Source organism: Falco peregrinus, chromosome 7, assembly GCF_023634155.1.
Source record: "Falco peregrinus isolate bFalPer1 chromosome 7, bFalPer1.pri, whole genome shotgun sequence".
Taxonomy (NCBI): domain Eukaryota; kingdom Metazoa; phylum Chordata; class Aves; order Falconiformes; family Falconidae; genus Falco; species Falco peregrinus.
In genome coordinates, this window is record NC_073727.1 from 20,078,405 (window position 1) to 20,096,346 (window position 17,942).

Genomic DNA, 17,942 nt, shown 5'->3' on the forward strand with positions numbered 1-17,942 from the left:
GCACCTTGGTTTTTTGAATCACCACCAAATGAAATCAATTTTATAACTGATTTCTCTGACCTGGCACCAGAACGACATGCCTATGGTTTCTGCTACAAATTCTCCTTGCTGTCTATAATAAGTTACTTAACCATTCCATTATATCATGCTGGCTCCCGGTGGGTTTTAGCTGCACAAGACATCTTTCTGATGAAATTGGCACTGGCTTTTAAAAAATCCAAATCAGTTATATCTCCTGGGCCTGCTCAAGACTTTAAAAGAGGTTAGTTAGGCAGGATCTTCATTTTGCACACCTGGGTGGAAAATGCACAGGCATTTTCCCCCTCCTCCTGCACATGCAAATGCCTCACATTGTTTCTTCGATGAAACTGTTTATCGTTGGGAGAGTCGGGAGCTCACTCAGGGAGGAAATTTGGCTGATACATATGGCAAGACTCCAATGGCTTTAATGAATGCAATGTTGATCACTTGAACAACAGGATCAGCAATATGGCATGGATGCGATAGCCCTTTTTTCCAGCCCTGGTTATAAAGTACCAGATAACACTGTTGTGTCAGAGGGCAACTCCAGGCAGAGGAGAAGAATTATGATGTGGGTGTCAGATCTAGTTTCTTCTCCCATATTCTCCCTAGCAAGACCTGGTCCCTGGAGCTGGTCCAATTCTTTTTCCACTCAAAGCAATATTGAAATCCAATATTACCTATCCTGGCAAGCTTTCTGGTAAGGAAACAATTAATCCCAATGAACTTTTTAAATACCAATTTCATTAGATTTCTCAGTCTTCTCAACCGAGTCTTACTTGAACCATTTTCTAAATGAATACCGAAATGTTCCTCTACGGAAAGGAAAAAAATTGATTCCCTCACTTCTTCGAGGTCATATCGTTATGCAAAAAACCACATGTGCACAACTTCCCACCTTTTTAAAAAATCAAGCCTAAATTTGACTTGTTCTAAGTACCTAATGGGAGCTGCAATTTCTTGCTAATTATATAATTACTCCAGATTGTTATGTAGCACTGGCAATTAAACACTTGAAATACTTCTAGCTTGAAGAAAGTAATTACGTAATTCCAGTGGATCTGTGCAAGGGGAGCTGCACTGGTTGCTGCCCCCTCTCCCCTATGACTTCATGCCCGCAGCTGCTTGCAGAGATATGCAACGGTGAATTCCTGAGCCCCTGCACACCGGCACAGCTCGGCCAGCCTTGGCACATCGCTTTACAGCAGCTGAAGGCCGAGCTGGGGATGATGTAAGGGCTTAACATGAAAAAAGTACCTCGTTTACACCAACAGGCAGAGTGATGTGGATGCCTGTGTGTGTGTGTATATATATGTATAGATATGTGCACTATATTCTGGTTTTAGAAACCTTTTTCTTTTTAGAGGCTAGCAGGGCCATGCTTAAATAAGCATCCCAGCATCACAGCCCCCCAGAGGACCTCCTTGTCACACTGTCCGATGTGGTCCCAGTCCTGGGGCTTCCCAGTGGATATTTTCATGGGAAGTGTTTGCCCAGAGCCAGAAAGGAGTGCATTTCATGGCGTGGCATCTCCCATACAGCTGCAGCGACAGCTCAAGTGTAACCTGATTGCTATTCACCACCTCCTCCTGCGTACCTGGACCAGGGCTCCACAGTTACACATGTCTGACCAACACAGAAAGAAAAATGTCCTTGTCCCCAATACCTTAGTGCAATGCCCCCTGAGACCTACTGCTTTTAATTCAGGTGACAGTTCTTTCTCTGAAGTCTCCACAGTCCCTGCTCTCTATGCCAAGACTCTCAAAAGATGCATTAGTCTTCAATCCTACACTTTAACTCCTTCCTTCATAATAAGGAATAATAATAATATAATAATATTCATATATTTAATGATAATTATGAAGAAGTCTGGAGTGCCTTTTAGATCTGGTCCCAGAGTAGCGGGGACCAGCCAGCAGTGATGCTGCCACCACCGTGAAACAACTGTGACTTTTCACTGCATCCGTCGCGGAGAATGAAGCTGCCCGTGTATAAGTAAGAGCTGTATGAGCTGCGCTGCATTAACTTCTTTCTTCGGGCTTTAAGTAGGTTTTGAAGACAATTATAAAGCTTCTTATAGGGAGGAGGGGAAAGGAAGCACATTAGCAATAAGAACAAAACCAGTTAAACAGCAGGTTGAATTTTCGACAGCCCTCCAGAAATTAAAAAGGCTGGGACTTGAAGTCATTCAGTTGAGAAGAATTCACTGATGTCCACTGATTTCAACAAGAACCTCCTTGCTGTCTTGTTTATATGGAAGCTATCATGATTCAAAGACTTGGATTTTCCATGGATTTTAGTTTGGTCTCTATGTCCCATGGTCCCAATGATCCTTCTTGCCCCTTTTTTTTTTTTTTTTTTTTTTTTTTTTTTAAGGGGAATAAGGGTTGAGAGCGAAACCTCTAAAACCTCTATTCCTTGGCCCACCCTTGGAAGAAGATAGCATGGACTTGGAGCCTCCCTGAGGCTACTTTGCTGCAGACACTTGGCCAGATCCCAGGCCACCACTATATGAAATTACTGCCTCTCTCCTCTGGGAAGCCAAAACTCAGCCCAGACACCTTCCGGGCCTGGAGACTGGAGCAGTGGCCCCAGCTTTGGAGGGAAAATACCTTCCCAGCCTTGAAGCCTTGATGATAAAGCCTCCTGTAAGCAATGTAGGGACCACAAGAAGGTCTTGAGCAGGTAACAGGAGATCTTCATCCCAAGCTGCTTGCATTGATGGAAACAGTTGGCTTGGCTTGGCTCCAGCAAACTTTGATTAGTCCCTGGATTATACATGTGTCTACGTATCTATCTATCTATCTGTATAAGTATGCACTACAATATAGTATACATAAATGTCTATACCACTGATTATTTCAGGGCTCTGTGTTGCTGATGTGATGCAAATAAAACCCTTCCTGAAGTAGACACAGCTTTTACTTGCATGAAACCCAACAAGTTTAGCCCTAGAAAGCATTTCCATGCAAACCCAGCTAGTGCAAATCGACCTGGAAAAATACCTCTGTCACTGAGATGATCAGAGATGATCTGTTTTGACTTGACAGCCAAAAAAAAAAAAAATAAAAAAATTTCCAACCTCTTTCATTTTCCTTGCCCCGCCTAAGCTGGGGGCAGTCCTCTGTTTAGTCATTCCCGGGGCTGAAACCAGCATGGAATGCTAAATGGATTAATTAGTACTACATCACTCTAAATTTAGACAGCTTCCTTTCAGAATTAGATTTCTTCAGGTTTATGCCATTACATTTCTTAAATGTACATTCTCAATCACATTAGCAATTATGAATACATTACATTTATTTTCTTTTTGCAATATTTTACTGTTGTACCTTAGGATATAAAATACACACAATGTCCTACCCAGGCAGAAATGTGAGGTCACTACTGCTCATGATTCTTTTGCAAATCTCATGATTTTAAAGGTAATCCTGACACACACCCACAGACACCCACACACACCAGGAACTATCAAGTATCTCCTTGTATGAGAAACCCAACTTTCATTCTTCACACAAGTTTTTATCTCCTGGAGTTGCAGAGATATTCTTGAAATAAATTGAGCATCTACAAAAACCAGGAGGTGAATAAAAACATTTGCCATTCAAACTAGAACTCTCTTTACCTAAGGTAATCAAGTAATTCTGGGGACTAATCTCATGACTTCTCGCCATCGGAAGTTAACATTGCTGCAAATGATATAAATCAATACAACAACCAAAGAATCAAACGAAAACTCCCACAGGGAAGGATGCTGGAGCAAGCACATCATCCTGGCAGCGACGTGAGGGCAGTTTCTGTGCCTGTGCCATAAGCTTTGCAGTTCCAGTCTTACAGTGGAGTGTTTTTCTCTGCTCTCCATTACATGTGAAGACAACTGTGGACAAGGTGAACAGACGTGTTCTGTTACATCAAGGCAAAAGGCACATCAGGTCTGCGTTTTAAGCTGTTCAAGAGAGCTGGAGAATTTTGTACACAAAATGAACTTTTTCAGAAGTGTTCAGCATGCCTGGCTTCTCATGTGGAATCACATTTTCAAACCAGGCAGGGGTATATCAAACATGTTATGCACACTTGAACATCTGAACTTGTTGAGCTCTCCTGACAGTTCTGCTCATAGTGATTCTATTGATGTAAATGGGCTATTCTGTAGAAAATCTGGCGATTAAAAGAAATGTTGACAGAAACATATTGAAAAACTGTGAAACTATTGCAGAAAGTGAGGATAAGGAGCAATATATTTCAAATAAAAATGAGAATATTTCACATCCCCTGGTATTAGGAGAAACGCAAAATGAAACAATAGCTATTAGCTCGGCACATTGAAGAAGACGAGCGTGCGGTGTTTACTTGGAGATGTTGTAGGAGATATGGCGTGCAGCAAATCCATTTGTGGTGTTCTGGTAGGGAGAGAATTCAAAAGTGATTTCAGGAAAAAGGCCACTTGAACATTTTGGGGGGAACAGTAGCATTAGCCATGGTGACAGAAGCAACAGGAAAGAATTTACAAGATTTGCACACCTAGTGGGAGAGCTACATCTGATTCAAATATGATGCCAAGGCAGTTTACTGAGAAGGATGTTTCTCCTTCAGAGAGCTCATTTTTACCAGTTTGTAAATTAATAGTGACTGAGAGTCACAAATGCTTCACAACTGGTGACTGCAAAGCTGGAAAATGGAAAGGCAACAGCTCAGCAGCCCCTTTAAAGAGAGCCAGCACGGCTTCACCAAGGGCAAGCCACGCCTGACTAGTCCAGCAGCCTTCTGTGACTGAGTGACCGCATCAGCAGACAAGGGAAGATCTATGGATGTCATCTACCTGGACTTCTGGCAGGTCTTTGTTATGGTGCCCCACAACGTTCTTACCTCCACCTTCCAGCAGGCAGATGCTGTGGCTTATTGTCCCTGTTAAATCCTGCTCCAGGGCAGCCTGGAGGAGCATCTCGGGGGTGCGGTGGGATGCCTGGGGATGTGGGGGGGTCGGTGGGAGCAGGGACAGCACCCTGCCCCAGGGTAGGAGGATGGCACGTGGGGTTGCTGGGGTCAGTGCTGCTTTATGCATGTCCGTGAGTCCTGCATAGCCCCACCTGTCCTGGCTCCCCTGCCAAGGGGCTGCTTCCCCTGGGGGACCGGAGAGTCACCCTCCATGACTGTCTGCACTGCTGGTGGTGACTCAGCCCTGGGGATGGCTTGGTGCCCTTTGGGGCTTGGTGGATCTGATCTGCGGCTCAGTGACAATTTTGCACCTCTTTGGTGCCATTTCCTGGTGCCCCCTGCACTCCCTCCCCATGCCATGCAGGCATGGAAAGGTTCTGGATAAATGGCTTTTAATGGAAAAATGGAGAAAAAAACAGTCATCAAACTACTACATCATTAAGACATTCCCTCCCCCACTCCCTAAAACCATCTGATCCCAGCAACAGGTCTAATCCCACCCTCCTGCCCCAACACGGGCTGCAGGAGCCTTGTGTTTCTGTCATTTTTGGGCAATGAGCCATTCTGTCACTTCTTCCTTCACTTTTCCAGCCTGATGTCATGCTGGCCCGGGGTGACGGTATGTCTGTTTCTACACCCTGCCATGGATCTCCAGGCTTCATCTTGATGGTGGTGAAATGCTCCATGCTCAGGGTGACTTTGGAGGTCTTAGGGACGCTGTAGTCAGTGGAGACCATCTTCTTCAGCAGCCTGAGCGAGCTGATCTTGTGATAGAGGATGGTGCACTGGATGGTGCCCAGCAGGGTCCCTGGGCATGGGGATGCTGCTGGGATCATCCTGGCTGATCCCCAGTGCCCCCAGGGAGATACCTAAGTGCCTCACAACCTCTTCCAGCAGCACCTCCTCAGGCAGCACAATGCTGCAGGGTGGAATCACCACCGGGCTCCTGATGGCTTGCACATGGAGGGTGGTGAAGTGTCTGTGGTGATATCACTGTGTAGGGAGATGTCACCACCTGCGAGGGTGGCCTCATCCATGGGGACATCACTACCTGGGGGATGTCACCGCCTGGGGGTACCCTCATACATGGGGATATCGCTGCCTGGGGGCTGCCACTGCCCAGGGGTGTCCCCAAGGATTTGGCTGTGTTGGACAGGCTGTGCCAAGTGTATCGCCCCTCGAGGTGGTGGTAGCTGGGGAGGGATGGTGGCAGCACTGTGGGGGAGGGGGTCACTGCTCTGCCAGAAGTGGTCCTCCCAGGCCAGAGGGAACCCACAGCCCTGGGGTCCTCACAGGGCAGTGCCTGTCAGAGAAGCAACACGAAAGTGGCTGAAGGTGGTTGGTCGGTGCTCATCCACTCAAAGCAGAAGACATGGGGGTTGAAGCAGCCACCGCATGGAGCCATTCGCATGGGTGAGCGAGAGATGCGCTGGGCTGGGGGCCGGGGGAGTTGTCCTGGGGCACCCACTGAGTGGCCCCAGCATGGACATCCCCCTGCTCTGCACCGGGTGAGTGGGGAGCTTGTGGCTGGGATGATCCCTGTGGGCTGAGCTGCTGTGCCAGTGGGATGGGGTTGTACACTGGGGAGGTGAAACAGCAGAGGTGGCCCGAAGATATTGGGAAATTATCTGTAAATTACACTTACTGGGCAAACCTTGCCCCAGCCCCATGGTGGGTGCACAGGGCTGGCAGCACCATGGTGAGTTATGTTCTGCGGATGGTCAGTTATGTTTGGGTGGATGCAAGTCTGGCTGCTTGTGGGGGATGTGGGGGCTCCCAGCGTTCAGTCCTACTCCCAAAAGCTTTGCCAGCTCCTCATGGGGAGAGAAAGGGTTAATAAAAGAGTTCAAGGAAGAGTTAGAGTCAATGGCTCAATGACCAAGTGGAAACCAGTATGAGTGGTGTCCCTTGAGGGTTTGTACTGGGACCAATACTATTTAATATCTTTAGCAATAGCATAGTGGGATTGAGTGCACCCTCAACAAGTTTGTGGATGACACCAAGCTGAGTGGTATGGCTGACACACCTGAGGGACAGGATGCCATCTAGAGGGACCTGGGCAAGCTCAAGAAGTGGGTCCATGTGAACCTCATGAGGATCAACAAGGCCAAGTGCAAGGTCCTGCATCTGGGTCAGGGCAACTCCCAGTATCAATACAGGCTGAGGGGTGAAGGGATTGAAATCAGCCCTGTGGAGAAGGGCTTGGGGGTGTCGGTAGATGAGAAGTTCAACCTGACCCAGCAATGTGCACCTGCAGCCCAGCAAGCTAACCGTACCCTGGGCTGCATCCCCAGCAGGTCAGGGGAGGGGGCTCTGCCCCTCTGCTCTGCTCTGGTGAGACCCCTGCTGAGGGGGCTGCGTTCGGCTCTGGGGTCCTCAACATAGAGAAGGACACGGAGCTATTGAACAAGTCCAGAGGAGGCCGTGAAGACAATGAGAGGGCTGGAGCCCCTCTGCTGTGAAGACAGGCCGAGAGAGCTGGGGTGGTTCAGCCTGGAGGAGAGAAGGCTCCAGGGAGACCTTATTGCAGCTTTTCAATACTTAAAAGGGGGCTTTATAAGAAAGATGAATACAGAATTTTTAATAGGGTCTCTACCAACAGGGCAAGGGGCAACAGTTTTAAACTGAAAGAACGTAGATCAGGCTAGATATAAAGAAGAACTTCTTTATGATGAGGGTTGTGAGACACTGGAACAGGTTGCATGACAAGTTGTGGGTGCTCCATCACTGGAAGTGTTCAAAATCAGTTTGGACGGGGCTTGGAGCAGCCTGGGCTGGTGGGAGGGGTCCCTGCCCATGGCAGGGGGTGGAACTAGATGGTCTTTAAGGTGCCTTCCAACCCAAACCATTCTCTGATTCTGTGGTTCATATTAAGCTTTTCACTTCTGTACTCAAAGTCAATACAAGGTCTAGTGTCGTCTTCAGGATCTCAGGGCAGAGCTTAAGCCTTGTTTGCCTGGTTTTTGCTCTCATAGGTAGAATAAAAAACAAATAATCATCAGCAGTGACCTCGTTTATCAATAGAGAGGAGGTTTGCTTATCAGCCTGGGCTTTTGTGGTGCTAAACAAAACCAGACCTTGAAGATGGCTTCTGTCCCAACAACATCTCAGCCGAGCAGTGTGTATTTGATTGCAGATGGCAGATAGCTGCCCTCCTCAAAGAAGCTGCCTTTGGCAGGGGAAAGCAATGTACCTGCTGGGTAATCATTGTCCGTTCCAAGCTTTGAGGTCAGACAAAACCAGGTCTTTAAACATTGTACGACGCATGGAGCTGGGGCACAGCAAATGATTTGGGGATGCTCTCGTGAGGCACTTTGGAGGTTGGCTGTTGCTGCCTGGGACAACACCAACTTCCAAATGGTGTCCAACAATAGGGAGGGCTGACAAGGCTTGTGTACTGGGGCAGATGCAGAAGCTCTTGCTCAGCTTTATCTCACCTAATATAAGGCCTTAACGGCATGCTACGTGTCTCTCCTCCTACGAGACACTGCGGAAGCAGCTCATGCCGAACAGCCAGCAACTTAATGTTCATCAGCGGGCAGTCAGTGCTAAAAATGAATGTTGCTTTTTGAGTAAATATGATGTCCTTGGACTTCTGTAAAGCATTTAAATTAGCCCCATATAACACCACAACGTCAATGAAATCTCCTTTTAATGGATTCAGTACTGGAAGATCTCACAAAACAGTCCACAGAGGAGAATCACTGTCAAAAGGAGGGATGTTTATGAAAGTTTCACGTAGATCAAAACAAGGCCTGACACCATTCCACATTTTTATTAGACACTGAGAAATGAATATAGAAGCGCTGCTGCTGCGCAGCCCAGGTATGCCTTAGATTTACTGCAGTCACAATGAGGAAGGGACAGCTGTTTTTATTGCACCCTAATCCAAACTTAAATGTGTTAGGAACAAAAACCAGAAGATGAACCTACAAAAAGGTGAATTGCTCTTGGAAAGCAGTGGCTCTGGAGAGGTGTTAGAGGTTTAATAGATGGTGAGGGAACAGGAGCTGTCATGGGGTCTACTGCTGTGATAAATCACAAACGTGATGCTGGGAGGCACCAAAGGAGGTGTGAAGGGATCGACTTCTCCCAGTCCCTCTGCATGCAAGAAACCTGGACATTTGGGAGAACCAGAGATTTTCATTGCCACAGTTGCATTCCTGCTATGTTGCAAAGCTCAGTTTTGAGTACATGAAATAATCATGACCTTTTTTTTGGTACTGTTTAAAAGGCATAAGGCAGATGGATTGCAAACATGGGGTTACAACAGATTTCCATGAAATTAATGGTTTTACTTTTTTAAACAAAACACAGCATGTTAATGATCTCGGGGTATGTTTTCAGTGCAAAAGCATTTCTCCACGGCACATCCCATTTGTCCTGGTGCAACATCCCCATGACACAACCTCAGTCCCCGCATGGTTCCTGTGTTCTGCTGTCCTCCCTGATATTAAGATGGAGAAATTCTCCCAGCTGAACAGGGTGGCAGGACTCCCTGAGCTGGTCTTTACTTGGAACACCTTGAAGAGGGTGAAGAAGGAGGTACCTTGCTGCAGGGAGACAATGAGGATTTTGGAAACAAGACAGAACTGAAGAAGGCTACTTCTACACCACCTCAGCACCCAGCACTCCCATGTCTTTATTTTCATGACACTCTTATCTGGGCAGGGAGAGGGGAGATGTGAGCCTCCTTCTGTAGGCAGGAAAATGAGGCAGAGGGACACTAAAAGCAAGACTCACAAAGGGATTTGGGTAGATCTCATGGGTCTGATGGTTGCGTTAGGTGTGCCATTTCCAAAGCAGGTTCATCAAGGATCCCAGCCAAGCTGCCTGGGAGGTAGCTGATGTTCAGAGATGCTCAAGTTAGCAATATTTGCCTTCCCAAGCATGTGAGTGGCCTCTATACCAGCATATTAAGCAGTGCCAGGGGATGCTGTTAGGCAGTGACCCTGCCATGATTCATAGTTCAGGTTTTCTCCATCAGTCCCATTTCAGAGGTTCAATCTGGTAGGAAGGTTTTAGCCACTCAGGACCAGCAGAAAACAGAGGAACGGAGGACTGGTTTTAATTTGTTAATTCTGGAATGGGACACTGGCAGGATGCTGGACCCCAGGGTTTTATGCCTTCCTTTCTCTGAGGAGTTTGAGACCCCTTCTCTCTGTAAGGCTCTTAGGCTGTGATCCCAGGACCGGGTGTAGGTACGTTATCTTCCTTCAGTGAAAGCTTTTGAGCTTTACTTGGCATTTAAATATTAATTGCACCAGAGAGAGGAAGAGGAAACACAACCCTTTAGCCTGAATCTGAAAGGGGGAGGCTCAGGTTATGCCTATGGCATAGGGCTATAGGGTGCAAGGGCAGTGTTAAACTGTCAGCGTGTTCCCTGGCATAGTTTTGGTCTGCGCCAGCTAACACTGACTCAGAGAATCCCCAGGCACAGCAGAGGGTATAGCATGATCCAGGGGTCATTCCCAGTGAACAGTGTGGTCACGGCCACCCTTGTTTTGGGACAGCGAGCTGAGCCGTACCACTTGGCCTCAGGGCCAAGAGCCATTCCTTCATCTTTGCTAAAACTCGTTCAGTTTGTTAGCGTGAATGAAAGTGAGGGATTAATTTATGGTGCAAGGTCTAGGTCACAGGTCTCTCCCAGCAGCTTGATGAACATATGGCATATTAGAGACCCATCTCAACAGCTTCAGCAGAAGAAGGTAAAATTATCCCCTCCCGACAGGAGGCTAGAGCGGGGTTAGAGAGAAGGGAACGGGAGGACAAGCCTGCTCTGGGCAGGAAGGGTCTTCCTTGTCCACCCCATAATGCTGTGAATGCTCTGACGGGTGGATGTGCTGTAACAGCACCTACTCTCTGAGTTTGAAAGGAAAGACCTCTCTTTTTCATGAAAGCAAGGTCTCGAGTATCTGGAGCAGTTGCAGGACTGTGAAACCCATAAGGGGGAAGGCCCTTATACGCTATATGCTGTAACGCGCTGTTATGATGCCACGGACAAGGTGGCGGAGGCTGGTGCTGCCTGTCCCAGCTGTACCCCAGTGGAGGGGTACAAGGCATCACAGCTCTCGGAAGACACACCATGGAGACAGCCCTCGCTCATAGCTTTAGGTGTTGACCCATGCCAAACCTCCTTTGAAAATTTAGTCCTGGTCCTAGAAAATTTAGTCCCAGGTCTGTGGTCAAAGGAGGTCATGGTCTGGCAGGGACGTGAGTTCAGTGTGTATGTCCCAGCTGTATCTTTCAGATCTGCTTTGTTATAAAGCTGTATATAGAAATATGTATGGATGTGAGTACATGTATATATTTATGGAAATATTTACACATATTTTTACCTGACTGTATGTAAACACATCTATATAAACTCATTTTCACCCCAAAAAATCATTGAAACTTAAAAGTCATTTCACAATAAAGACTAAGTTGGGAACCGTGTCTTTTCCAAAATATTTACTATAGCATAAAACTTCAGGATGCAGGAAATTTCCCCTGGCTTCAACAGACTCATACCCATCTTGTGCCTAAGAGGGGGACATGAAGCCCAACGCCCTGCCAGAACCATGTATGTCACATGTTAAACGCACCCACAACACCCTATTTTTTCCAGTCTGGCACCTATGATTTTTCAAATCTCATACTTAGGGCTAGTCTTTCTGGTCAGCCTTAGCAAAGGTTGAAACCTTGTTTGCCACCTCTTTCTTACATAAGAAGGTGAATCTTTGATGTTTTCTCTGACAGTCACTGTGCCTTTCTGCAGCTTTATATTTGGCTTGATTGTACTATTTTGTGAACACGGCTGTCTTGAAACAGAATAGCATTGATGCACAGACTGTCAGTCAGAGAGAAGTCAATCTCCTTCTTCTAATCATGTGGGCTTTCCCCTTTCCAATTCTTGGTGACTTTCCTCCTACAGGAAATGAGTAGGATCTTCTGGCTCTGACTATTATAACATTGTACCACATGTGTTCTCTTTTGTTCCTAATTTCTCTTCAAAAGTGACTGCCTGGCTTGCTTTTCCCATGTTATCACCGGTGAAAAAAATAGATTTTTATTTCTTGCTCAGCACATTGTGGCAGATCTGGAAACCTATACTCCTTGTACAGTTAACCACTGTAGTATGTAACTTTGCTATTTCAGGCACTAATTAATTGTATTATCCTCTCAATGTCCCTTGCCTTTGCAAGAGAAAGAATTCTGTGTGCCTGTCCCCGCTTCATCGATGCGGTGTTTAGGCGCGGAGGATTGGTACTCACCCAGGAAAGCACTGGCGAGGCATTGCAACACCACCAAACACAACCAGGGCCCCGGCACCATCCTCGGGGGTGTCACCCCAAGATCTTGCCCTCTCACCGGTGTCTCCGTGCCACTAACTGGAAAGCCACCCCAAACGAGGGCATGCTGCATTAGCTGTAATGCTTTGCATGGTTGTATGGTTTTAGCAGCTCATCATCTTGCGACTGCCGGTAAGTGCACGTGTCAGAGCGATAATCAAGGTAGAATTTTGCTTTTAATTATACCCTTTGCGATGAGTTGAAATCAACAGTGTTGCACAGCCACATCTGAATGCTCAAACGAGAAAACTGGAAAAAGGTAAGTGAAAGGAATTTGCTAAAACTTCTCTGTTCAGATGAAGGTTCAGAAATGGAGTTCGGTTTTATGGAACTCAAAGTTTGGTCTTTTTGCTCTTTTTTCTGGCCTCTTCTAATCAATTTTTTATCTTTTTGTTCCATAGGACACGCTGGTTTAAAAAAAAAAAAAGACTAAATGTCAAAACAACTAAAAGCTAACTTTGAAAACCAAGTGATAATTCATTTAAAATCAGCCTCACACCAATGCCTCTCCCTAGTGTTCTCCATAAACTCCTCAAAAAATTAGGTGTTTCAACAAGAGCAGTTAATTATACAGACATAATGTGGAGCAAGACATTTATAAAATCCCCAAACAGCTGATTGAATGATCAAGAAATCACACAGCATTTGCAATTAAACATAGAAATAGTCTGGATCTCTGGTTGGAGTTGCACTCTTGGTGGTAATCTTATAGTGGCATGTAATACAACAGCTGTAAACCAAAGAAGCCCCCCTAGAAGATGAGGTGATGAAAAACCACATTGTGATCCTGGGATAATCTGCACTGCTTCTTCCTCAGTTTCAGGTGAATTAACTAGCTCCTTTCTTCTACACTTACCTAGGTTTCTCAATGCATATTTCAAACAACTCATCTTAATCACAGATTATAAAACCCCAGTGATTATTTTTATTCACAAGAAACTTGGATTAGAGTAAGGGCATAAAGTAAGGAATTGGTTTCAATTGGAAGAGAATTTTTTTTGCAAGCAGAAATGTCTCTTTTCCTTCCAATAATGTGTGGCCTAGGTGATGTCTGAGAAAATACTCATGCCCCTTTCTTGTTTGCTTGGTAGAGGATCCCATGTAATCTCCATGCTTGCTCTATGACCCCCATGTTAATGTCAACACCGATCAAAAGTGAGTATGAGATTTTGAGGAAAACTTCCTTTGTGAGCTCTGGTAGCTAACAACCTTCCTTGTTTCCACAGGTTTGCGAAGAAGTTGCAAAGCTTTCACAATATCCCATGGAGACATACTATTTGTATTCAGAACAGGCTTTACAAGTGACAGCAAGATTTTCCATTGGAGATTTCCTCAATTAACCCCAAGACATGCAAATTGGCAGTTTTACTAATATTCTCCAAGGTCTCAGGCTTGTGATGAGCAGAGCACTGTCTCTCATTAGCACACCTGTAAGAGCTTTGCAGCAAGCACGCACCTCCCAGCATCTGAATGTTTTCCAACTCTGTTTCCAAATCAGCAGCTCCACTCTTGTGGAAGGGAGAAGATACTGCCCAGATGCCATCAGAGCCTTATGCTGGTCAAGAATGTGCAGATGGATACTGCCACTGGGTTTGGGTGGCAGTCATCTCCAAAGAGTTTTAGGAGTAGGACTGAGAAAAGATTTAATTCCCTACAACCTAAGCAAATTGTGTGTGTGTGTGTATAAATATATGTATATATGCGCTGGGTTTAGTTTTGTGGTCTGGCTCAACCCACGGCCATCCAAACATCTGGGTGGTATAAAGAGAGGAGTGATGCCTGCAAAGCTCAGCCACGAGCCAGGGAAGGTAGAACAGCTTTGTTACATGTTTTGGTGATTAAAGCGTCCTTTGCAGGGCTGATCTGCTCAACAGCTTTCTTGTATCTGAATCTCATAAGGACTGGGGAAAAGAGATTCTCCTGGTGGGGTCTGTTGGGAGGAAGGTTTCAAGACATAGCTGCAATCTCAAGTCCTCTGAAAATGTAATGAATGAGTGAACCATAAAGTGGCTGATTTCTCTACCCCCTCAACTGTTCCAGAGACGCAGCATCTCTCCTTTTCTCCTTGTGCTTTCAAGGAGTGTCCTTCCCCAGTATTTAAAAGGAAGAGCATGGCACCTGCATGTGAGGGACCTCCCAGCCTGCAAACTACAAAGGCATGGGAAAGTCCTGCAGCATTGTACGAGATCTCTGCTGTAGAGAGGAACATGGCTTCAGACACATTTTCCATGGTGAAAGTCTGAAAGGTGGGCGGAGCAGAACTGTGGGGCATGATGGAGAAGTTATGCGCAGGTGTGGCTACAGGAATATTGTTGGTGTGTGACATAAAAGGTGGGTGCTGACAGGTGGGAGAGGAGATTTCTGCCTATCCATTGTAAGGGTCATTAAATGAAGTGCATAAACAGCATTAGAAATGGGAGCCCCCACCACAGGGCAATGTCCTTTACTCGCCAAGAGTCCAAACTCAAGCTTCCAGCTGTGAAGTTGCTCTCTTGGCCTTCAGCTTGTCCCTCCTGGCTGCACAGTGTCCCAGTGTGGATGTAAAGGATGGTGGTTGTCTGGGAACGCAAATCCTGGCCAAGAATTTTGTGTTCTGGAGTGAAGGGTACAACTGAAGGTGAGAAAGATACAGCCAGAAGCGGTGAAGATCTCTTTGGACAACTCAGATTCTGCTTCATTGGGCACATAAAACAGGCAGTTGAGGCATATGTTGATGTGCTCCTCATAGCAATACAACTGGTGTAAAAGACAAGATGAACAGGATGGTCTGCTTTTGAGTGCAGATATGAACATAACAGGCATTGCAGCAAACTACCAGGGAGAAGATAATCAGGACACTATCAGAGCAAACTATATACAGGAAGGGCAGAGTAATATGCATTGTGAAGGAACAGCACCACAGTTAAAGAAAACAGAAGAGTCCCATCAGGTAAGTAAGTTAACTGCATCAATAAACAACACCGATGCCAACCGACTGCAATACCATAGTCAGGAGGAGGACTCCGACAGCTGTTCCTCAGTTGCTTGGCCAGGGTGGTGACACTGCCTGAGATGTCCCAAAGGAGACCAGAGATGCTGTGGGTGTACAAGATACAATTCATACAAGATACAAATACAGGGGAAAGGTCCTGTACACTGGATAAATATAATGTCCGAATATGATGCTGAGGGTAAATTTTGAGATACCTGTGAACAAATACTTCTTGGAGGTGAGTCACTGGAGAAGAAACTCCTGGTGCAGCCCAGACACGCTGTATGAGAAGCTGTAATGTTCTGAGCTTCAGTATAGTCATAGGAACAAGGAAGCCAAAAATATCAGCAGCACAATCTTGGATTTAAAAAGGAGCCCTATGAAAAATGAGGCAACTTGTTAAAAGGAAATTAGTACAAGCCACGACTTGCTGAAATGTTTGCAAGCAGCAGAGAAATTGTTTAAAGACACCATATTAGAGTCTCAGAGAAAATACATGGAGTGTATCAAAAAAGACTTTAAAAAGACCAGAAGAAAGCTACTGTAATTAAAGATCAGAGTGAAGGAGGCTATTACAAGTAAGAAGACTTCATGTTCAAACAAAGAAAGAATAGAGAGCATACATTCTATTAAAAAGGTAGACTAAAAGATTTGAAGAACAACTTTCTAAAAGCATGAACAATTTATCAATCCTTTTCCAAACATGACTGGATTAAGAAGCCTGCCAGGCAGTGTGAGGGGCCAGTGGAGAACCGGGGTGTAAAATGAATAGCTTCAGAACCCCAGGCCACAGCGTATGCATTGAAGAACACCAAAGGAACTTGAATCTGAACTATCTGTGTGGAGGAAATTGCTTGTGACTGTGACAGAGGGCAGAAACTGTACGTATGTGAAGTTGGGAAGAGTCCACATGGGTTTTGCAGGCTGAAGCATTACCTAAGGAAACTGCTTGAGCTCCTCACCTGCACCAACTAGTACCTTCATCTGGTTATGTTGTGTATATGACCTTTCCAAGGCCCTTGCCAAAGAGCTACAAAAAGGAAGCTGCTATGGGCATGAGATGCCCATGTATGTGGTTTCTCACTGATTAGAGGACAAGCAATAAAGCATTTTGCAGGAGAGGGGGATCATCAACAGGATCCTAGTGCTGGGAGCTGGACTGCTGAACCAATCCGATAATACTGGATGATCTATTTGCTGATGATATTGGATCATTTGGGGTTGTGCAAATGAAAACCGATTGCAGAAACCTCATAGCACTGAGAGGTCGGACTATAAAACGGGAGTTGAGATTCAGCATCTGTCACGGCAAATTAAAGCACAGGGGGAAAAGCCACGCTCCATCTCCGACAAGCACTGCAGCCGAGTGAGGTGCTGCCAGTGGAGATGTGATCCCAGAGCTACGGTGGACAGGGCCACAAGTGTGGCAGAAACCCCACTGCCCAATAGGAAAGAAACCAATACAAATTCTTTTCCCCTCCAAGTGACAAACAGCATGTTAGGAATTGTTAAGAAGTGTGAAAAAGAATAAACCAAATCCCATCATTTCAGATGCCTAAAATCCCATCTGGGGAATTGCGTCCAGTTTCTAGACTCCCCGGTCAGCAAGAAAGATGCCGACAAACTGGAGTGAACCCATTGGGACCATCAACATGCTTAGGAAAATGGAGCACACGGAATGTGAAGAGAGGCTGAAGGAATTGGGTTTGTTCAGTGTTAAGAAGAAAAGGCTAGGCTGACATTTTATGGCCACGTTCAACAGTCTTAAAGGGAGTTGTTGAGAAGATGGAGCAAAACTCTTCTCGGATGTGCACAAAGGACAAGGTTCAAGTGTACGCAAGCTGCCACAAAGGAGGATCTGGCTAGATGGATGGGAAACTAATCTTCACTATCTGGGTGGTCAAACACTGCGACAGTGACCCAGGGAGGCAGTGGAACTGCCAACCTTGGAGATATCCAAAACCCAAGTGAACAAGACCTTGAGCAACCTGGGCTAAGCTGGCCCTACTCTGAGTGTAGGATTTGAGTGGAGACATCCGAAGGTCCCTTCCAACCATGCTTTGTGTGTCTGCAGATCAGGTGGCTCTACACCTTGAAAAATGCATGCTGTTTGGGTCCCCCTTCTTCCCCCTCAAAAAGGACACTGTGTACCTGGGGAAGCGTCAATGGAAGGAGTAAGGATGGTGGAAGCTATGCAGCAACACTAACATGAGGAGGAGTGAATTTGGCTGAAATGGACAGTTGAGCCTGGAAGAGAAGGGAGGGATGCCTGCAGAGCGACAGGTGCCGTAAGAAGATGAGCAGAGAACGATCATAATCTCATAGCACAACATCAAGACAGCATCTGAGGAAATGCCTGAGCTGCAGGTTCACCACAAGCCAAGCGAAGGCTCTGGAGCAGTGCTGCGGCATATTTGCCCTATTCTTAATTTTTTCAATGAGCGCTTGTGAGTGGCTTCTCAGGAAAGAGAAGGCTCCTTGGTGGAGTCCATGCTGTCCTGCCAAGGCTGTACCCAAACTCTGGTGAACACAGGGGGAGGCTGCAGAAGACCCAGGCACAGAAATGCCTTTGCAAGGCTTGACCCAGCTGGGCATTTTGTACAAACCAGTATACAGGGGAAACAGCGAGCTCAATCCTTTTTCTGGCCTCAGAGGCTGCTCCCATGTGTTAGCACGTATCT